The 24,641-nt window shown below is 36.9% G+C and overlaps 1 protein-coding gene across 2 annotated transcripts in view; it reads right to left on the reverse strand.

Moving 5' to 3' along the window:
* LOC117205462 (DNA-directed RNA polymerases I, II, and III subunit RPABC3) overlaps positions 1 to 24,641 on the reverse strand; it is a 72,394-nt gene that overhangs the window by 6,910 nt on the left and 40,843 nt on the right. The gene's annotated exons all lie outside the window — the stretch shown is intronic.

Consider the following 24,641-nt stretch of genomic DNA (forward strand, 5'->3'; position numbering starts at 1 on the left):
TAAGAAGCTTTTTTAGCATGAAATTGAAGCAACAGATCATGCATATCAATAATGATTTGTTTAAAACTTGAGATATATTTTAACATTAAGAAACTACAATTGAATCGGGTATGACCGAAAGAATGCAGCAGGGTTAATGAAATAATGTAAATTTTTACTCGAAGGATTAAATATGAAATATTCATTTGTAGTTACTTTCTTAAGCGAAAAACTAATCCGGTGAAAAGGAGCGTTGCTCATTCCAGGTTATGTATATAATCGAAAAGTTTTTTATTTTCTTTTTTTCTTTTTTCTGGAATTTATCGCACCGCCGAAAAGCAGCAACTCGGTGACCGTTACTCTGGTGGCGGCGACAGGAGAGATGTCGTACCAGATAGTGCATTTACAGTATTCAGGGCCCGTGTAAACGCGCATCTGGCACGAGCCCCAACTGCCCTGTAATCTCATATTGGCTCGCTTCCGTTTAGCTCTCTCGTTCGTGCTCTCTCGTTTGCCCACGACTCTTTATCTTTACTCCCTTTCTATCTTTTGCCCTCATGTTGTTCGTCTCCTTCGTTGTTCTTTTCTACTTATACACCCGCGATTTCCCTTAATTAACCCCTTTAATGCGCGTTAGCATATATTTTCTTTTAAACGAGGGACTTCTTGAAAACTGTCATGGCGTCTGATGTTCGATTAACGCGCGTATTGAATCTTCCTATTTTCGTCAATTTATAAATACCAATTTAAATAGACACGAAGTAATTTAGTAACTGATATGGATTTAAATAACGTTCTTCTTTTAAAACTTCTTTTATCTCTATTAATTTATCCGATTATATGAAGATACGAATTTTCTCAGTTTTAAGCTTCGATTTTTAAATCACGCGCACAATACGATGCGCGCGCAGACGATTCGATTATGTCGAGAACGTCAGATCACAAGGCGTCGCGTCACGCTTCCTCCGCATTAATTTAACTCTCGACGGAAGTGTTTTCTGATTCGCGGAAAGTGTGATTGAGCCTGACAGTGGAAAGAGAGAAACGCGTCAAGCCCGCGGGCAAATTGCTTTTCGACCGGCACCTGGACTACCTCTCTCGTAGATTTTATTCCCGTCACGTTAAAGGACAATAGGAGAGGATGAAACAAAAGAACGGTCGTTTTCGCGTTACTAGTTTCAATGCTTTTAACACACCGCCAGCCTGGATTAATTAATTCTCATCGTGCAAACTAGCCCTTCGTTTTCATTTTTTCCTCTCCTTCCTCTTTTTTATGACGGGAGAAACACTTTCCGACATTGTAGAAAATCTTTTATGTTTGCGCGCTATTCGATTTTTTTTCGGTATATATTTTTTAGATAAAAGTTTTAATTAAAAATATTTGTAGTTATATATCATGGAACAATTGGTTTAGTTGATTCAATTAATTTCTAAATGATATCGATAGTCGAATATAAAAGTGTTCCACGATGAATCGTCTATGTAAGGGATGTCAGCTGATACCACTTTTCTCCGTTAAAAAGTCAAATGAGGAGAAGAGACGTCTCTAATAATAGCCTGTCCCCGGTGCCGCGACGCTCTGGCGGCGTCGAGACGCACTCGTTATTTGCAGTTAATATAACACCTTTAAGCATGTAATTAAAATCGATGTTTCTCTTTTATGAACAACTTTCGACACGTTCTTAGCAATTCACACTAGCACGTGAAGGATAAACATTGAATGGATCACATTCGAATATTGCAATTTTTTACATGAGCAACGAGTGACGACGAAACTGATCTGTTGAGATTGTTTGTTCTATACGTACAGGTTACGTCACGTGACGTCATGCGAACGCGTAATATTAACTTCACGTGGGATAAACTATTTATTAGAATACCCGGCCTTTTTTATTCTTTTTAAATTATCTGGAGATCCGTATTGAGTTTATTATTTTTATTTTATGTGTACTAAATTCTTTATTTTTTGTCACAGCAAAGGAAATTTAATTTTCTTACTATAATATTTGTTATTCACTAATTTTTGAAGGCTATTTAATGAATTATACATTTAAAAATGCGTTTACAGGTAATTTTAAAGGTTTACGTCACACACGATATTATCGACGTAACACACGATTAAAATACTGACTTAAAGAAATACACGAAATCAGTCGATTATACAAGCTTCTTAAAAGTTCTTGAACGACACCGATGCTACCGAGAGGACAGTTACGTGATGATGCGCTTAAGAGTGCAATAATGGCATAAGACGCGGACACATTATTACACAATCATGTTCGCGGCTTAGACCTTCGATAATATTGGCCGAACGTTAGCAGAACCTTGCGTGCCATTTTGATCACGAATACTCTTCCGCCAATTGTAACATACATAAATAGATAATCTTTGGTATTACAAGAAAATTAGAAAAACGACAGCAGCTATGTAAAATTATCTACCTAATACTACCTTATATATCACTAACTCAACTATATGACTATATAAGGAAATTGTCAATAGAATCTTAATAAATACATTTTTAAACAATGTATCACGTGTTGATATAAAAAGTTGACAAAAAAACATTTCACGACGAAGTCAAAGATCATCACTAACTCGCAGAGTCCGCGATCTTTTACCGACAGAGCAATACAATTGTGATCCACAGCGTGCAGTCTAATTAACCTGTTGTACGTTACACAACGCGACGAACTGTGCGTGAATTCGATAAACGATTCGCAGAAAAAGCACTGAAAGGTTCGATGTTAATCGAGCGCGCTAGCACGCCAACATTATCGACAAGACAATTGTAATTTACATGCGTTACGCAATCATGTCCGAGAGCGCGGCTCGAAATATTCACTGTACGCTTCGAGACTACATTTCGATTAATAAACCGTCGAGTCGATTATTGTAGTTGACGATCTACCCCAGATTATATAATCGAAAGATGGACCGTGGAACGGTTAAAGATAAACCTGAGGCGCGCGAACCCGAGTCGAAAAACAAACGCAGCTTCTTGTGACACAGCACCGTGTCCGACCGAGGCACTGCTGCCAGTGGCAACTGCAACTCATGCTCCGTGCTCCACGGAATACAGTCGAGAGATCTTAAACGTTCGTTACACAATTACGACCTTGAAGACACACAGTAGCGTGTTCAGGAATTTATCCGACGAAATCGATTCGGAATTCGAGATTCTCCGCGTTGCCGACCAGGCTTTGTGTATTTATACGAAGGCACGTATGTATGTATTTACGTGGCTATATTTCGAACGGTACTGTACTTGTGCACCAAGCCCGACACACATACGACAGCGACACCTCGGTGACGACTGGGAACGATATTTACGCTCGAAACATCGAATCGACTGAAAGACGAGATCTTACGATCGTTTTCACGATATTGAGTAATCCTCGCAGATATGTACGTTCTTATGATTAATCATGATTAACCACCAGAAAGAACTACTCCGCTGTACTTATAGATTATCTAACAAAACAAACTACTACAGAAAGTCTCAAACACTGAATAAAGACGATGCGAAATGTAGGTGCATATGTATAAACCGATCGAAATATGCTTCTCTAAAACGATATAACCTCTCAACATGTCTCTTTGAAACGACCGATCCAATTAACGCAGATCCAATTTATTCCAGTCAAAGCGAGTACACGTGTATACGTGACGATCAACCGTTGCAACCTAACCCGAGAAGGGCAAGGCGAGATGGTTGGCGGGGACCAGGCACACGAAAATTGATTTCAATCGATCAAAGTATACGACCCAGGTGTACAATAGGAAAACCAAACGATCGCGCGCGTGATTCTCCGCGAAAAACACGACACGACGTTAAACGCACACCCACACGCGCGCGCACGCACGCACATACACACACATACACACAGAGGAACAGAGAATATATACGACACACACGACGACTAGTTGACGACTAGAGTAGTAGTCATGGTGCTGTAGCGAGCAGCCACAGTGAACTACGATATGTGACCGTAAGCCGTTGAGCAGCAGCAGCAGCAAGCAGAAACGGCGCTACATTCTCGTCTCTATCTCGACTCTGTTATACAATCCACATGCATATATCGGTTCCTTCTGCTTAGAACCGATCTGTGAGGAGAACGATGTTTTTAGGCTCTGATGAAAGAACGTTAGAAACTACTGTATCGTTCCTTTGGTCTGCAGTTGATAGGGAAAATATAGAGAACAATAGTAGTTGCGACTGAGGTTTCAAAGATTTCATGGATTTGTGTAACACGAGTTAGAAAGCACGTTAGAAGAAGGAACAACCGAAGCTAACATACTTTACTAACCAAACCGCTATTTATAGCGATGGTGCGGATGGGCTGCTGGTGGGAAACTAAAATTCTATTAATAAAGTCATTCTTGTTGTTATTTGTGAAAGGTAGATTTCATCTGTTAAGAATTTGATTTTTACAGATGATATTATTAGAGTTTCATCTGACTATTTTTTGGTTACAATTAAATTTTTTATTCTGCTGTGTTTTCCATTTTGTAATAAGGAGAAGAAGATGGGAAAACATAAAAAGATGACAGAGTTGTATTTCTATTGGAATAAGTGAATATTTTAGTTTGTAGAAGAGGTGTTTTAAGAAAGGCAATTTAGGGAGCACTATAGCAGAAACCAGTGACTCAATGCGCGCACCGAATCAGTCTCCTTTAATGTGTGTTAGCGACGTACGAAGATAGAAGACAAATGGAAGAAAACATGTAAAAAGCAATTGCTGCTGTTCTATCGTGCGTGCTGCCGTCGATTGAGGTGAATAGTGCCAAGGGACAAAGATTAATGACTCTATAATTATTTACTTCTTTTAAAACTTAGGAAGACTCTCTAACGCGAGAATTTGCTATAATTCAGTTGAAAACTATCAAAAAGAAAACTAAAAAAGTTCATTCTAAGGTTAAGCTTAAGGAAACTCAGATGGCAAATGGTCTTCGAAAATCTTGAAGAATAATTAATTCTCTGGTTAATTCCCTATAATTCCTAATCTATATTTCACCTTGGAAAAAGGAAACGATGTTAAAAACATTGATTCTACGAATCGTGCTTTGATCGAAACTCGATGCGGATAAATCGGGAAAGCAAAAATGAAACAGGAAACGAACGAAGAAGATGGAGGGCGGCAAGTAAACGAGGCGAACGCTCGTGAGAAAAATCCAAGGACGATCAACGTAGTTTTCAAGCGAGGTAAAAGCCACAGAGAGCAGTGGTGGTTGTAATTGGACCACTTTGCCGTTAAACGAGCTTAACGATCGATTCTGCCTTCCACTCTAATGACATAATGCAGAGAGGCGACGGAATGGATCTCCTGACCAGTGACGTTGTTTTAATGATGCGAGCGTCACCGGTTGATCCCGCGACGAATCATCCACTGACCTGTTCTACCGACTCTTCTGCGGATATATATACATATATATAAGTCACATACTGCATTCCAACTGAGAAAAGCGGATTCTTATTTAATTAATTTAATTAACACAGATTTAATCAACGCTTGCTACTATACAAACTAGTATTATACAATTACCAGATTTCTCACTAGGGAACAAATAATTATATACATACATTGCTGGTTATGAGTAGTAGGACACCTGAGCTCTTTTGCACAATTGGGCTAGTATTATTAAAGATATTGTTAGAATAATATTATAGAGATAATATTATTAGAAATTGTTATAACTTATCAAGATTAATAAATTTTTTTGCATATAATAGCAATAGATTTGATAATGAAGGTAGGTGTAACCTACAACGTTATTAGTTAATAAATTACTGTCCAACAGGGCTCTGCTTACGTTTACTATAAATAGAATGTTTTCCACTTCTTTAATTTTCTAGTTACATATTTTAATATGAATCTGTTACTTCATTCACACTATATATGTCTTATAATACGAACTACGATATGAGATAAAATTTAATGTAAACTTATATCGTGAGAAAATTTATAACTTTTCAATGAATGTAACCAACAATAGGTGTCCTAATACTTATGATCAGTAGTATACTTAAACCATTCACCTATGAAAAACCTCTTGCTCTCTATACAAATCAACCTCACTTTAAAAATACCATTACATCACATTAGATCACATAGAAGAACACATAAGGGCGACCCGACTATATGCACCAATTAACGAGCCCTTAAAAGAATTACGAGCAACCACTATGTGTTACTAGTAAAACCGAACAAAGCCAATCGATTTTTGCTATCAAAGGGACTCTCTCTCTCTCTCTCTCACACACACACACACACACACACACTCACTCATTCACTCACTCACTCTGTCTGTGTATAGAAGCACTGTGCATCGAACTGAAAGTGACTCGAATCGGTCGCGTTCACGGGCGGGATCGGAAAAAAGTCCGCAGTCTGGGACATCGTGAGAAGAACTAGTCGCGACTAGGCCGACGGTATGACATTACGCTTGTAAAGGCGCCTTACGAGCAGTTGGCGGTAGACGTGTTACACAATGCTGGCCGAAAAAGCTGTGCCAAGCTGCGTGGCGCTGGGCCACGGCGTAAATGTGTGTCCACCTAACCTCGAAACCGGAGGAGAACAGAGAAAAGTGGCACACTCGATACACGACCATCCTACACACACACGCGCGCGCACACACAGAGACGTGTATATGACACGTTACATGTGTACGCATCAAGATAGCATATGATTGCATCGCGTGTTAGGGTTGCGAAAAAGCCCAGGGTTATTTGGACCATTCAGATCGTCTAGGGGCGTTATCTTTTTTATTCGACGACCTTAACGCGTTAAGATGAGACCAGGGCCCTCTTGCATAACTAAGCTAATATTATTAGTAGACTGCGGATTTTTATGACACTGGTACATGAAAGTATTTGAATAATTGTTACAGAAAACTTTTATGGCCTTATTATTTTCGTTATACAAAACTTTTTCAAATTTCGCGAGCACTATAACAAGACACGAATAGCGTGATTATATTGGTTATATTTGAAACTTATCCGAAAATGTATAATATATTTCTATATATTCATTACAAATTATAATATATTTGTTACAAGTTGTTTTCACCTGTAATCTGTAACGTATCAGTCTACCAATATTACTGTAGCAGTTGGTAAATTATTGTGCAAGAGGATCCTAACCATCCCAAAAATGGGGTCCGTAATGAGAAGATAGGTTAACTCTAATTCTCTCACTTGCTACTATAAATGCATCGATCATTGGAAATAACCTTTAGCAACATATACATGGTATTAAAACGTGTTACGTATGGAATAACACGTCGAAATATTTGTATTGTTATATGATCGAATATATAGGGTGGTAGGATAAAAATAAAGTATGATTGCTTAGCGAAATTCGCGCGGCAAGCACACATGAAGGTCACCGATATTTTTTCAAGCATAACCGCGCGCTTAGGTGCTTTTTAGAGATAATTTTGTTGCGAAACTAGGCTATTACATAATGTTTTGTAACGAAGTTTTTAATGATAATATAGATATTAAGGCGGTATTTAAATTGTAGATATGGTATGTTTACTTTAATAATGAATATTTAACAGATCATCTTATATATAACAATTGAGGGAATTTTAGAACTCATATGTTATTTTAATCTTGAAAAAAGTAATTAAATTTTATGTCATTTCAAGCTATATGGTAAAAGACAATTAAATTAATATTATTTTAAATTTGAACTTTTTTTTATAAACTTGCAGATCTTTTCAACTACTTTACCAACCCGTAAATCGATCGTTCGATATTTTTTAAATTTCGTGACTCGATACGCTCGACCACAGCTTGTCATTGAATATTTAATGCATAGTCGTTAAAGTTCTCGATACAGTTTATGTATGTACTTGGAATCGTAAGTTAATGGCTGAATCGATATTAGACATTCGATTTTATTGGAAAAGAACACGTAACCTTTATCGAATAACATTGTTCCCAATACTCTATCTGTCAGAAGTAGATTTAGTCGAATAAAAAAAAATTCTATACCTATCTCGCGTAGAAGTTCATTTTCAATAACAGCGATTATGTCGGAGCCTTTGTATTATCGATAACTATATTCCACTTTGTATGTGAATCCGTTTGAAAACACTTGAATGTAATTATTCACAGATATGACCCGGAGGTAAACATGTCTGTTTTAATTATTTACGTACGTAAATCGAATCCGATTCATTATCACGTATGATTAAATTACAAAAGAATGAAGTTTTATTGGTCTGTTTCGTTATCTTTCATACAGGTTGTTTCATTAATATCTAACTTAGAAGTAACTGTACACTTGTATTACTGAAACGCTCTGTATATGGTCCTTTAGCTCTATTAATTTAATTCAAATCTATTTAACGATTAATCGGTTATTAACAGACTGAGAATAATTATATAAATTCATATTTTTATAAGAAATATTCTACTTTGAATATTTCATTCCTATTATTATGTTGACACACGTTTTATACTTTTTTTTATTATATATTATAATATATTATATATATTATTTTTGTACTTTCTTATAAATGCATGAAAATCCGCAGTTTAGTGTTCAGCAAAGCTAATTACGATTGCCAAAAAAATTCTCAACAAAAATATTCAAAAAAGAACAGAGGAACAAATATTTCTCATTATTCTTCGCTTTAAAGCAACCGATATATTTCTACGGTTTTCCTTGAGCACGAACGAGATTGTTTCTGGAAACTTGTTTCAGACGTATTTCACTATTCTACATGTTTCTTGGAATTTTGTGTTTTAAAATATCACTAGAATTCTTTTTGTAAACAATAACTAATACTATTCCTTTCGCCATTACTATAAAAACGGTATCTTTAATTATAAATATGGGTCTTGTGTGTGATATATATTTAGGTTATGTCATGTTCTTATATTACGCTAGAAGGCGAATTCAGTAATAACGTTATCATTGTATTTATCCGATTCCGTAATAATATAATTTGTTTTTGAATGACACTACTATGCAGAAACAAATTATATTATTGTAGTATCAGATACATTTAATTGTTACAATTGTATCATTGAAATCGCCTATCACGCAATTTAAGAATCTGATAAGAAAGGTATATAGTGTCATTCAGAGGAAACAAAATGACTCTTGTCTTTTATGAAAAATGATACGTTCAGCGCTTTTTTTACATCAGTAAATTTTTCATTTGATAATAATGAGCTTTTGCTCGAAATATTTTTGTTAACCTATTCGAACTGTTTAAACTCTTATCGACCACGTATAGCGAATATCTATCTGTTTAATGTAATTAGATCTATAATGATATAAATATAAATATATTCATATCAATATAAAATAAAATACATGAAATATAACTCAAACTAACTTAAGCACGAAAGACTCAAGTTTAAACAGCAAGGGTTAACTTCGTCTATTTTTTCAAGACGATAGAAGAAAGAGTTCGGGTTCGATCGGTCCCGAGAGGACGCGTTCCATTTCCTTTTTCACGCCTCCAAGGAGTAGCCCCGTTTTGCTGCAACGGATATCCGGGGGTTACGCGGATGGATATAGGTCAGCGCATCGGGAATCCGATCGATTCTCAAGGTGGATGTGACTATCGAATACGTTGAACAAATGGCGTTGCTTTTAGTAGTTTCCGTGAGCGACCTTCGCGTGAAATATAATTAGCACTAATTATTGAATGCGCGCGGCGCACCACCGTCCCTGAATTTCCATCGATCCTGGACGAGCGAAGAGAGAGAAAGAGAGAGAAGAAAGAAGAGAGAGTAAAGCCACCACACGCGCCACCTGCTATTCGCACACGTGTGCTTTTACTTTTATCGACGTCTACCATATACAGGACGATTCATTTGTTGCTACAAGTCTAGATAAAAGAATCAATCCGATCTATTTCCCAGATGAGATCGATTTTCTATTTAACCCCTTTTTTTAGATTGATAATATAACATAAGAAAGATTGATATTTCTCGTTGTCGGCTAAGTTATAACATGTGTTATGCTATCAGATAAATTATCGCGAGATAAGTAATAAGTGGAAATACGCAGTTTCCAGTAATAAATTTGAATAATTAAGATATGCCTGATTAGAGCCACGAAATATAAGTATAGTTTTGTGATAACTCATAAAATTATATTGTATGTATACACGTATGGATTTAAGATATTCGTAAAATGTTCATAGTATATTCTATAGCGCATATCAGTAACTGAGTATAATATTCTTGTATCACTTATCTACAACGAATTGACATGTTATGGCTATTAAAAAGTATGTATCATAATTACTAAAGATAAAACATTCAAATTTAAATAATATAAGTATAAAAGTAGATGTTACGACTGCCATGTTGAATAGAAGAAGGAACAGTGGCCTTGAACAGCCGACTGATTTTGAGCAAAGGATATCGCACAAATATAAGCCATTCGAATTTTATCCTTCAAATTTCAATAAATGAAAAAAAAAGTGATCGAAGCGATTGTTCACAGAATGATAAATTGGATTAGAACTATTATTCTGTAACTCTGAACTCATTATCTTCGAAAGTGTACTCCGCTGATAATGGAACGCCCTGTATGGCTCACCCTTTTGATCAAAAGCAGCTCCTATCGATCGCTAATTAGCAATTATGAATGGAGTTCTAATGCTCGAGGCGATGACGATGATGCAAGGGCGCAGTCGTAATTGGTTTTTTTTTTGACATTTTTACGACTACGTGAGACTTGAAAAGATTCATTGACGAGCGAGATTTTGTAGCGCACAATTAATGCAGTTATTAACAAGAAATATCACTTAGAAGGTAAGCATTAAATACTTAGAATATAAATCGTGTGTATTCATTATGCGTTTATAAAACATAAACTATCTGTTTTTTATGTTACTGGATAGATGTGCGTATCCAATTACGCTAATTAATATGTATACTAGTTATTCAAGTATTCAAACAAGTAGATGCAATGTTATCGGCTGATAGACTGTAGTGGACATGAGAATCCAGGAGAGAAGTTATTTCAGCCGCATGGTGTGGTATAAATTACAATTACATATGTAAATCTAAAGCTATATATTTAACTTGGCACATATGTCATATATATTACGCGTGACGTCAGTTGGGCACAGTTGGTCGTTCGTCGATAATTACCTGCGTAATCGGTGCTGTTCGAATACCACAAACGATTAAAAAAGATCAAGCAAGGCTGCCATTTCGAGTCATCACATACAATATATACGAATTTTTAATCTAAGAATAATCTTTCTCTGTTACAAAATACTTATTACTCAATAACGCGAAAAATTAAATGATCCAAGAGACAAAATTAAGAAACGGAGAGAAGTAATGCGACCTTAAGATCGTAAGGACGAAAGGAGAAGTGAAGGGGACGCGAAACGTGCTTTGCCAAGTGCCGAAACAGAGGTAGAATCAAATGTGCAAAAAGAAAAAGAAAGGAGGAGGGGGAAAATGAGATAAAGAAGAAACAGCAGCCTCCCTTGCCAGGTGGATGGAACCTGGGGCCGACTTAATCTTAGAACACCTCCTCCACTGCCAACAAACAGACTGCGTTCTCACCACCACTCTACCCGCTGTATGTTCACACTTTCGTCATCGTTGCTGGTTAGCGGCGCAGCGCGGTTCGGCGACGGGACACACGGGACACACCAGTCACGATGACCACAACGACGCGGAAGCACACGCAACACACCGCGGCTACGACGACAACCGGACTAAAGGGAGGTGCACACGCACCGTAACGCGAAAACTGACACGCTATCGCAACACGAACTCGCTCTCTCGCTACACCACCGCGATATGACAACGACAACGATCGACACACCACCGTTCGGAATAATACGTCTACGATACACTGCACGACACCAACATCAGTTAAGAAATACGTACAATAAGTCAAGAGAATAGAGAACGCGTAAATCAAATTGAAACGGTCAACTAAAGGAAATAAAATGACAATAACAAAAATAAAGTTGGAAACAATAAGGAATCGAACGAACGAAGAATAACAAGGAAGTAAAGGAAAATCTGTCGTTCCACAGGCTGAATCTGATCGCAATGTAAACGCGCCTTCAAGTATCTCGCGCGCGCGGTCGGCTTCTCTCGTTGTCTCGTAAAACAACAACGTATCTCGCGAGGAAAGCGCACCTGCGCGCTCCTGCGTCGTTTTCTCGGTCGTGGCCCGTTTGTCCCTGTCGCGCCACCTCTCCTCCTGTCCCTCCCAGCCCGCTAACCCTCTCTTTCTTTATCCTTCGTTCCTCTCCACGAGCACCCAGACCTACTCTCTCACTCTCATTTACCTCCTCCAACACGCTCTCGAACGCTCTACAACTCGCCTGTAGTTGACTGGAGAGGGGGTCACTAGGAGGCACCTTCTCTACCTCTTCTTTCTCATTCCCCTCTACACCCGCGCGCTCACGTCGCCTACCCCGCACAACATCCACCGTCGACCCTGTAACACCACCCACCCACCCAATACCCAGTATGCATCGTCGAGAGTCGATTACCATCGAGAGAGAGAGAGAGGACCGGGGACGGTCCCTTCCACTCTCGGCACAGCCGCGCAGTGACAGACACCAATATGGCCGCCACTGTCGACTAAATTCAACGCGGCGCGCGCGCTCGTTCCGCGATTATGTAAGTCCTCAATGATTAGGAATTTTCGACGTACGTGCAATAGTGGATGACTCGTACGCGTTGCCTTCTCTGGGGTACTCTGGTTTTACATGCAAAACAATTTGGTCGACAGATTTGGAAATTGAGCCTTTTTGCAGGATTAAAAGTAATTTTACTACAGGGACTAGGGAAAGTAGAGATGGATATAAAGTGTATTAATTTAAATTTTAGAATTTTACTGTCAGAGCTTCTAATTATTAATAATTATTTGGCAATATGATATAGGATTTCAATTATTTTAGAACGTAATTATCCAATTTTTATTATTTCAATGTACATAATTTAGATTTGAATCTGGCACTGAGACTCCATTATCTTCACCACGACTAAATATCATATTTTTCTTATCTTTAACGTGATATAAATTAAACCACGTTTTTAGTTATAGACTTAATTATATGCATTATATAATAATTTTAACAAAGCCATTTGTAGCGTCTCATTCCAGTTGCCTTATCATTGTATCATTGATACGTATCAAAGCTATCGTATTATTGTAACTTTCATTTTTCTTGTTAGAAAATAAGATTCATTTTACAAATTGTAGAATTGAATCGGATACAATACAATCAATAAGGGTAAAAAAAGAAGAGGAACAAAGGAGAAAAACGAAGGATAGGAAACATTAACAATGTATACAGAGGTTCTAAATTAATATCCTCGTTAGGTATCAATTTCCTGCTAGTCAACGAACCTCGATTTAATCCACAAAGGGCGAATCGAAATTACACACGTAAACCATAGGTTTTCGAGTACACCCACGTTGTTTTGTACGGTACAAAGACTCTGGTGAGCTCGTATGTCGCAAGTCCAAAATTAGACACTGCCAATCACCGTGCGCAATCTATATTATCGGGACAATCGATTGCCTTCGACGCGTGTTGTCGAAGCCAGCCATACTGTGATATTAATAGGTTGATTAGGAAGGACCAACGCAAAGCGATTGCCACGGAAGAGAGGTCAGATGCCAGGGAGTTTAATACGATTCGACGATGCATAAGGAGTCTCACGTTATTACCGATTACATAAGATGATCATCGATTATACGGAGAAACGCGTAAACTGATGATTATTCCGTTCCACGCTCTACCGAAACCTGAGTTCCAGTTTGGATTTGTAAAAGCGAGCATTGTTTCATAGGCAGCGCAGTCGATTCGAATTTTGGCTCGGAGACAAGTTTGAATTGCGCAGTTGGCTTTCGTTAATAGGTGCTCAGGTTCAAAATTAACATTAAGAAGAATTAAGTTATATGTACTAGTACAACTAACTAGAAAGTGTTTCGAATATTCAAAATATATAAATAACGTTAAAGAATTATACAGACTAATATCAATTGAGTTAAGTTAACATAACAGCTAAACTAATGTTCATTTCTCATAAAACACCGTGGCTTTATCACCTATTTTATATTTTTTAATCTACCGGATTATTCTTGTCTTCGACTATTTCATATTAAAATACTTCCTTTTAACCTCTAATAACTAAAAACATACAATATATAACATAACATAACATAACATAACATAACATAACAAAAAATAAGTTATTAAACCCATTAAAAAGGAATTCAAGATGGCTATCAAACTAGTCACCGTCCTCGTACACAAGTCCAAGCATGCGCAGTTATGTCTGAACCAGTCGAATTCCAATTGGATTATAATTCAAGACCACGATTGAGATCGACGGAACCGTGCAATGACGGTTTGATTGTCAATTAGCGGAGACAAGAGGACGGTTTACGCTGGTATGAATGCAGAGTGAGGCTTGGTAAACAATAATAAAATTATCCCCAGGGCCTCGAGACGCTGGAGGGGGTAGAAAAAAGGATGAATCTAAAAAAATCGCAAAGCTGGGAGAGACCGCAATGCGTCTCGAAGGCCGCGTCGCCCTGTCTGACCACGAATCGAACTTTTCTACTTAGAAATCGGGCGAGCCGGAGATGCACGAAGGGGCACGAATCGAGTCGAAGCAACACGTGGCCCCGGGAATACGGGAGTGATCGACGTCGCCGCTGTCGCACAGACTCGATTATTCTAGCTACGAAAGTCCGGAACTGTTACACGCTCGGCGTCTCAATGTCATGGCTTCAGCAGGCACGATAAATGCGCCCGAGCGTGGAGGGATCGACGTAGGAAAGAGAGAGGGAAACAAGGAAAAAAAAACAATAACATGCAACAGAGAAACATGCACCGCGAAAAAGCAAATGAAGTAGAGGAAAGAAGACATTGTAGTGCGCAACGAAATACAATGAAACCGAAACCGAAACCGTCGGTTGTTCGTTTACAGAGTTAAGAGCTAAGATGGTGGGGGAAACACCAAGTTGGAACCAATGGCGTCACACCACCGGTGATATCCAATCGACAGAGGAAATTTTATAGGACTTGAAATTTCGCGATCAATTTAAATGACCCATATTCCGAACGTGCACCATTGCGTTGTCTAACGGGTGTCGGAATTGTTTGGATAACATTCTATTTGCGACGAGGTTGAATCATCGTGTTTTTCAAGAGATATGAAGAATGATAATAGAGGTTACAAAAAGTATTTGCAGATATTTATACTTACTAATGAAAGATGTTTTCTTTTTTATCAGGTTCCATGTTTCACTTTTATGATATGAAACTTTATAATCATATGAAACTAATACTAAAAAATACGAAATTTAATATACTTAATACCTAGTAGTTAATTACTATGTAAATGATATAATAAATAAAATGTGATGCAAATGTAGATATCGTATATCGTTCGTGATACTATCATTTATGAAATTCTATATTTTATATATCACAAATTTACTTAATTTCGATTCTAATTCAGTTTTATCGTTCAAGGAACATTTCCATACAATTTTGGACACACTTTGAGCAGAGAATATGCGCGAGAGTAACTCAGCATTCTCTCGAGTACAACAGACAGGTCGAATAATTGGATCGAGCGGCCGGGCTGCGATTGGCAGCCGACTAACAGGCCTGTTTCAACCCCCATCCAGGAAGTGGCAAGGGCTTGAGAGAGATCCTATAATGCTTTGCTTAACTTGACCTTAATTTCACGAGATACAATCTGATTGCCGTTTATGAGTTCTTGGAAATTGTAGGACACACATATTGCTTTTACGGGCAGGGAAAAATAGATCGCCGCCATATTCTTTCCATCAGGTACCTTTTATTATTACTGCAAGATCTTTAAAGAATATTCCTACATCGTAAAACGTACATTGAAGAACAATTTTATCTCAGTCACGTGAACGTATAAAAAATTGTATGCGTATCTTTTCTCTTTTTTAGGGTCAAAGAATGCACGGATAAAAGAGAGGTATTAAAAATATCCGTGCAGACTCGAATTGAATGTAAAGAGTAGAAGCGAAAAATTAACTACAAAATTTTCCCCAGTTGTTCTACACTTCCCGCGAAAGTTTATTATCGAAACGAGACAATTATAATAAAGTGTAAAACTTTGTCCATTTATGGAATAGTTAAAAGTGTACGAATTCGCAGAATGCATATAATCTTCAAAAATATATAAAATATGCAAAGCTCCATAAAAATATTAGCAATTGCAATAATTATAAATATTGTAATAATAACAACAACAACAACAACATTAATATAAATAATAATAATAGAAACAGAACCAGAAGTAAAAATTTATTTCTTTAAACTTATAACGATTATTTATATTTCAAAAAATATACCACAAAGGCTTTATTACAGCGTTTTCTTGGTTTTTCGCTATCTTTATTTAGAGGTCTCTTATTCTTTCCTTTTTCATAAATAATTTTGTTCATCTGCTCTACGATTTTTATCACGATCACGTTACAATGAAGAACGACGATAGTGATTCCATCTCTATCGCATTCCTGTCTCCTTCCTTTTGTAATTTCGCCCGAAAGTGACGAAGAGAGGACACACAGGGGTGGAATAGTACCTTCCAGACAATAGCAGAACGGAAGACTTCGGTCCTTCGAACGTTTCCGCTTTCAAGTCTCGAATTTCAACCCTCTTGTATCTTCTCTCAACGAAACACCCTGTTTCTTCCCATTCAAGTTTATTCAATATCCAAGGGAAATCTTGCTTTTTCCTCATCTCTTATCTCGATATATTTATTCGAAGAAAAGTAGATTGGATCTCGACAAAATGTATTTAAGTATTCTTCCTTTCCTGTTACACCCACTAAATTGGATTCGCCAAGATGAAGATAAAAAGTGTTTATAAAAGACGTTCGTTAGGAAGTCTTTATGTTGAGGTATACAGAAGAGGGAAGAAGATTATTTATGTAAATTTCTGAAGTATCGAAATTACGTAGTCTTCGAGAAAACACTATCGAAAGTTTATTGAATTTAACTCCCTTCAATTATAATAATTTGAATCAGTTCGTGAGAAAGAAGTGCAAGACATCGTATGAAAAGTATATTCGAAGAAAGAAGATCGCTTGTGTAAATATCTGGAATATCAGAATTAGTGTATTTTTAAGAAAATTCTGCTGAAACCTTCTGAAATTTAATTTTCTTCGCTTGCGATAGTTTTATAGAAGGCACTGGAATTCTGATGGAAGAAGCGAAGAAATTATCTACTAAATGTAGAGGAAGATCCCTCATATAAAAGTTTGAAATATCAGAACTGAAGAACCTTCGACAAAAATTCTGTTCAAGGTTTCTTAAATTTAATTTTCTTCGGTTATAATTATTTCCAAGGAAGTATTGGGATTTAGAAGGAAGAAACGAAGACATTCTCTGGTATCGATCAAGTGATAATCAGCTTTCGTTTCTTGCGCGCAGCAGGGATGTCTTTATATCAACAAGGCTTAACCTTCGAGCATATTAAGGGCATCATAGTTTGCTCAGTAGCAAATAGGGCCAAGGATATCTCGTCCGGTTATGAACTGCTCGCTTGAATAATTGATAAAATATCGACAAAATTGTTCGCGACTTATCAGCAGCGTTACCGTTTTCCATTCGGGCTAACCGTCTTCCATCATCCTTCAATATCGTTTATTCTTTCTAGTAAATGTAGAACACGAATATTCAATGTCCGTTTAAGAGATAGAAAAATGAATATGCAAGATACATTTATAAGAAACTCATAAATTTTTACGAACCTTCTCCTCATGTTGGAAAATTGATAAAAAACTAAAAATTGTTTACATAACCTCTTTTTTAATTGGAACTTTGTTAAACTAACCTATAAGACTAAGAGATCTTCGCTCGTTCTTTACATTTCTTTTGAAATACAAGCATCTTTGCAATGTCACAAGTCTTGTAATTAATGATATTCAATACAAACTGAAAGGTTTTTCCTGCTTCTAATCCTACCTATTTTAAAATAAATCTATCACTTGCTTCGTATCATATTTCATTTCATATTTCACATTTTTACAGCTACAATCAAAATAAAAGCAACATAGAGATTTGTTTCGTCCATTGAACATCATAGCAGATATATATGCTTTGCTTTAGATATTTTATACATTTTTGTACATTTACATCCTTAAATTTTCTACAATTGCACAGATTCTTCTAACATAATATAAAACACTAAATAAAATGAAATTTGTTATATTTCTCCAATATGGCCAGTAAGCACCTAATATTTATAGCCATCGGTGTACATTACTTTCGAAGCAAATAATCTAACCGATACATTTTTCCTTTGCATAAGTTATTTCTTCATCTCTAAACCACGTAACCTATTTCTTGATGGGTAAGTATCAACTGCTCCTACGTGGGTGATTTCTGAAAGTACGACAGGCGCAACAAGGTGAATTCTACTCTTCCCCATATCCCGAGAGAGAAAGAGAGAGAGAGAGAGGGAGAGAGAGACAGGGAAGTGAGGAATTCATGCACGAGCGGCCGTTAGGGGTTGACCTAATTCCACTTCGTAGGTTGGCCTCTGACTGTCTGACCTTTTCCCAGGAGAGTTCCTGGCGAGGGTACACGCGTACGAGCCCGTGAACCACCTACAAATCGTTCGAGGGACGGAGAGCCACGGCGGACACGTGTACAGCCTCCATAAGCAGCAGAAACATGCGCAATATGGGGAGAACGCGTAGTACGACATTGCGTAGGATACGCATGGAACAAATCGGAAAATAAAGTCAATAATGGCAACAGAGAGAGAAAGTTTGGAGACTTTGGTTCTGTAAGTTAAGTATTATTTGTTAGTTGAAGGATAATTAATAGAAAATGGGAGAATAAACGAGAGTCGGGAAGAAGAAGAAGAAAATAGAGAGGAAAAGTGACTGCAAAGTTTGATTACATTTTGAATTGTAACGGCGAGTCGAGGTGTAATAGTTAAAAAATTGGAGAACAAGGGAAGTAAATGAAAGTCAAAAGGAAGAAGAAAACAGAGAGGAAAAGTGACTACAAAGTTTGATTATTTTTAACCTTAATCGCGAGTGAAAGCGTAACAGCCAAGAAATTGGAAAGCAAGCTGTAAGACGGAAAAATGAATCAGAGAAGTTAGATTTAATCATGTAATGAAGCTGACTGAGGTTACTGAATGTACTGAGAAAACCGGATTACCGTTTATCGATAAATCTTTTGTGCTTTTTCTGTGGCGCAGGATAAGTAGATTTGTCCGATCAGGGTCAGACTCAACAAGTAGTCGAGTTGCTATATGCGACTATCCGCGGGTCATACTGCCATACTCTTTAAAAAACGAGGAACAGATTAAATTTTCCTGAATTTCAAACAAACTAAATTTGAACTCCATAAACAGACTGCGGATTTTTATACATTTATGGAAATTTATGGAACGCGAATAAACACAAAATAGAAGAAATGTATAAGTGTTTGTGCAGAAATATACATACGTATAAAATATAAAAAAAATAGAGTACTTGTTATAATATTTCGTAACTGAAACAAATCTCTACTTCGGTTCTATCTTAACACGAAAATTGTGTTGTTCTCGCACGATCCTCTCTTTCCTTCGCCTCATGCAATTCGTAACGTAATCTAACAAAAACGGTATCCAATACACCATCGGCGAAAACTTAATGATAAATCAAACTATAAAGCTATGAAACAAACACGAAGAAACTTCCATAAGAAGAAAATTGATAGAAAAAAAAGTGTAACGAGAAACGGGGCTGGGATTAAGCCGTATCCAGGAAGGCCGGCGAATTTGCTTAGGTGTACACAAGCGCCGTAGATAGTGGAGGTTCGCCAGGCAAGTGCGAAACGACCGTGAGGGGATAAGCGAAACTGGGTCACCCCTGGGAACCGGAGAGCCTGGGGCTCGTGTCCGGGAGCACGACTGGCCACAGAGAGGAAAAGAGAGAAGATAGAGATATAAGTGCATGTGTGCGTGTACCTGGTGGATATATCGGCTTTGGAACGGAAGTCGGCGCACGCATTATTTACAAAAAGGAACCTGCTCGCTGGAAAATTGTGATATCGTGGGCTCGATTCGTGAATTATGCATTACGCGCCGCCAGCTTATCAATGCATGAAAGAACTCAGAACTCTGAAAGCGCTGAACGAATGTGCCATTATACTGTCTAGGAATCGGATGAATCGAGTGAAAACGCGCAGGTATGAATTCATCGTAAATCGTGGCAATAAATAATATAACGTTGCTCTCGGATGCTGTTCTGTTGGGAATGAATAGAGGATATAATTCAGAATGATAAAGGTCATGAGGCGGGTTGATGAAACATAAGGAACATACGGGCGGTGCAGGAAGCAAGGACACATTTCTCTTGGTGCCAATTTGTTGGAGCTGGCTTAAAATAATTCATGCTATTACTGGGAAGATTGTCTTCTTTTTTCGTCTAAGTTGGTTGTATGTAGAATAAGGGGAATGATAAAAGAATATAGTCTTCATGAGTAATAGATAATAGTAATCGTGTGAAACCTTGTTTCAGTTTGATCAATACAGCGAATGTAATACGGTGAAAGACTTTTAGTATGAAAGAGTAAAAGATATTAAAAGATATATTTGGTATATGAACTGTGGATGTTCCTACGATTTTGGAAAATTTAGAAGTGCACAGATATGCAAAATATTTATAAATATTATATAAATTACATGATATCCAAAGTAAAGTAATTTAATCTTATTTGACATAAATTAATTTAATAGGTTTAATAAAAAGATATGATGTATTTAAATTGAACTAATTTCTTCCAAATAATTTTCTCCACCGTGTACGTATGATACATAGTTAGGGTAAAGTCATTTTGACAGAACAATACACATAGGGAATTTTTGTTTCGCAGATACAAGACGAGTCTCATTCTCGAGCAAAGACAAACGATCTACTCGGCCAACAATGGTCATGTACCATCATCGCCTGTGCGAAAATATTAGGAGAAAGAGCAAATAACATCCGCTATCTTGACGTATGAACGTATCTATGAAAACATATGAATCACTGTGCGTATTTGCACATTCAAAGAGAGGAAGAGATTTGAGAGGCGCCGATATCATCGACGACAGTTGACCTAGATCGTTTGAACGAAAAACGGCGGGTCGATTATATCGAAATAATAATTCTGCCCCGGACCAGACCATTCTCGTTTGATACTATGACCAGGCAGTACTTCTACTTGCAAAAGACTTCTACTTGCCAATTAATTTGAATGTTTTGTATAAAAGTTTGTAAAGAGTTGTCGATTCAAGATACTGATACTAATTCTTTATATTCAGAAGACGCTTAACATTTTGTAACATTATTTATGAGAAGACTACGCGAATACTGATATACAAAGCATCCCACAGTTCTTGATATTTTATAAATTATCACGAAAGCAAAAATAGCCAAGATCTAATGAATCTCACCTTAGTAATTAACTCAAATGTTTACGTAAGTGTTTTGGAATAATCTACTATTCTTTCCGTCAATTACAAGGAATCTAATACCTTGTAACAAAGTTTATGGTGAGTTTAGGTGGATGTATTCATCTATGGTGGAATTAGAGGGTCTAACGAGGTATATGGAACTGCAGCAATGCAGCTAGAATCGTACTGCTCGGAATACGTGGATTAATGTAACATAATCGAATAACTGGAACCACTGAGTCCCCTTCTGCGTTCACGACCTGACGTCAACGAGTAACTCCAACTTGTACGTGACTGTTTCTCTGTATTTATCACTCTGTAGCTGTAAAATAACTCTCAACACCCCGTCGGGAGTTTCCTAAATGAGACAATAACATTAACAACGGGACCGAGCGACTGGTCCAAGGCTTCAGACCGACCGAATTTATGAATACCGCGAATTTAGAACGAAAAATGATAGATCGAGGGTCAGAAAGGACGCATAAAGTGAGATAAATTGAGCTTGGAAGGAGAAATTTTGAAAGGAGATTGAAGTAATAAATGATAGTGTCATTGGGATGAATTTAATCTTTTTGAAGATGCAAAGATTTGTAGGAATTCGTGTCCTATTTGTCATTGCTTGATATTGTTTCATGGCAATGTTAAAATAATAAAACATATGATAGGTCAACAGTTTTGACGACTGTATATTTTGTTATACAAATAAAAGGATGTTTCTGGGAATGTATATTAAACAAGAACGTATGTTTCGTACACGGTAGTTGTGAAAAATTGCACAAGCTAAAAGTGTGATCAGCTGTTGTTAAATAGTCGGGACAGGATTGCATAATGCTTGCATTACGTGACGGTGCATTCCCTTCCTCCTTCCGCTCTTCCGGATAGTCTATATACAATGAGTACATAGAGCCTCTAAAGTACAAGGCTACGAGCTGACCAGTGACGTACGGCATACTGGCACGTTGTAGGCACCTCTATTTTCATCGTTTTAACAGTGTTTTAAATGCAAAATAACCATTGACCAAAAGTTTCAAACCCTGCAACACCTAACTTCCTTAAAAAATAATATATAATGAAGCATTATTCAGGAATAATAATTTTACCATTAATTATCTCCTTTATATTTCAATCATTTCTCAAAAAAGCTTTTCCATTCGATCTCACTGACTTCCTCTGTTTATTATTTTTCTAAAATTAGGACTCCACCTTTAGAGATGATTGCATCCTTTCTTATTATTCTACTAAATTTAAGATTTGATTATTAGAAATTGTTGCATCCTACTTCCATTATTCCACAAAATTTCGGATTTTATTGTAACTATAGAACAACTATTAATACTACTATTTGACTCGTCATGTATCTAATGAATTCTTATACACATTTGCACCATCATCGATGACACGCTAGAAAGGAGCGTGCTCATTAGAGGACGGAATGAAAACGTACCTCCCTGCCAAAAACGCGATGCTGCAATGCTCGCTGTCGTCGCAGCCTAAGTCTTACATAACCCTACTCCCCTTGCTCCTAGCGCCACCTAGACGACCCTTTGTTGCAAGCGGTAACGCGATGGTTTTACGTGCTCGTCGCTCTCCCTCTTTGCTGTGCTCGCACGAGTTTTCTAGGAACGCAAAGTCGAGTGACGTGGCGGTTAAATTTTCCACCAAGTTGCACGGATATATTTACAACGTCAGGACGAGTTCGAACACGGTCGCTTTTTCATTCTGGGCTCCCTTACACTGAACAACTTGCTAGACACTCTGATGGTAAAAAAGGGTCTTCTGTTGTATAATTGGCGGAAGAGATATATAGAGTTATAAATTAAGCCGACTGTTCAACTTAGGTTCCTGAGACTCTGAGTGGAAATTATATTTCAATAAATATTAGCAAAAATGTAGATAGTGTTTTAACGTGCAAATTGTACATTATAACATTCTTTGTTAAATATTCTGACAAAAGTTCTTATCTCCCCCTATATATCTCAAATTACTGTATTCGAATTTTAAAACATGCAAACTTTAATCCAATCTGTTCGCTTTTATGATCCCATTACAATATCTTCAATTTTTATTCCAATTTTAAGTATATTCTTTTGATCAATTTATCTTTATGGAATAACAGACATATTGTGAAGTTGAAGTGTGATGAAGTTATTTATAAATACAGACTAGAATGCTGCAGTAAGATGTATAGAACGCATTAAAACCTTTTAGGTGCAGGGACCTTGAATCTAAAGCTATTCGCCTACGCCTGTAATAATTTTGATCTTGTTTGTCAATGCCTACGAGTGTTTAACACAAGTCTAACAAATTTTTAGAATAAATTTCCTTGGACATATTTGTAATGGTAAAGGAATTGCAATTTGATTAGAAAATATTATTAGAAAACTCTATTTCTAAATGCTGATAAATGTCAATTTCATGTCAGATTTCAATTTCGAGTAGATTACGAATATTCACGTATTTATAGAACAAATGTTCAAAGTACACATATTATGTAAAATGTACAAAACATCCATTAAAGAAGAAACAAATTTTCATCTAAATCCTATCTCCAAATTTGCATAAATATCTTCCATTGAGGTATCAATGTAATAGCGAATATCTCTACATAATGTTGTTTTAATGTTAGGAAATCCTGATTTACGATTGATATAAAAACAATTGTTACTAGACTAACGCAATCCATTTCAGGGGATCGTCGTAAGCGGATCACAGAGAGAGGAATTGAGAATTCATTAAGATTTAATCGGAATAACGTGATTCGATTATTCCATTTATACTATCGTGATATAATTAACGAAATAGTGAATGTCTATATTTGAGCACTGCTGCTTACACTGCAGATAACAGAAACTACGATAATACACACTGTCTATGTTATATTATTTTGAGCCTGCGTTTTCCAACGCCGCGTTAGGAAGATAAAGATTAATTTATGCGCGCATTGAATGGTATTTTTCGCATCAAAGTTGCTATTCTACAAAAGAATGACAATTGTTTAGAATCATTCATATTTTTGATTAAATATTAAGTCATCCTAAATATATACAAATACGCAATAAGTAGAAATTAAATTGTTTTCACTGGGGACGTTTAATCATTATAATGGCAGCGATGATGTCACGCCAAGCATTAACGCTGCAATGATCTAATGAACACATCAAGTGCGGCTTCTCGTAAGAAACTTCACTACGCATTTTACTACATTG

This window comes from Bombus bifarius, unplaced genomic scaffold, assembly GCF_011952205.1.
Source record: "Bombus bifarius isolate JDL3187 unplaced genomic scaffold, Bbif_JDL3187 scf7180000007990, whole genome shotgun sequence".
NCBI classification, from domain to species: domain Eukaryota; kingdom Metazoa; phylum Arthropoda; class Insecta; order Hymenoptera; family Apidae; genus Bombus; species Bombus bifarius.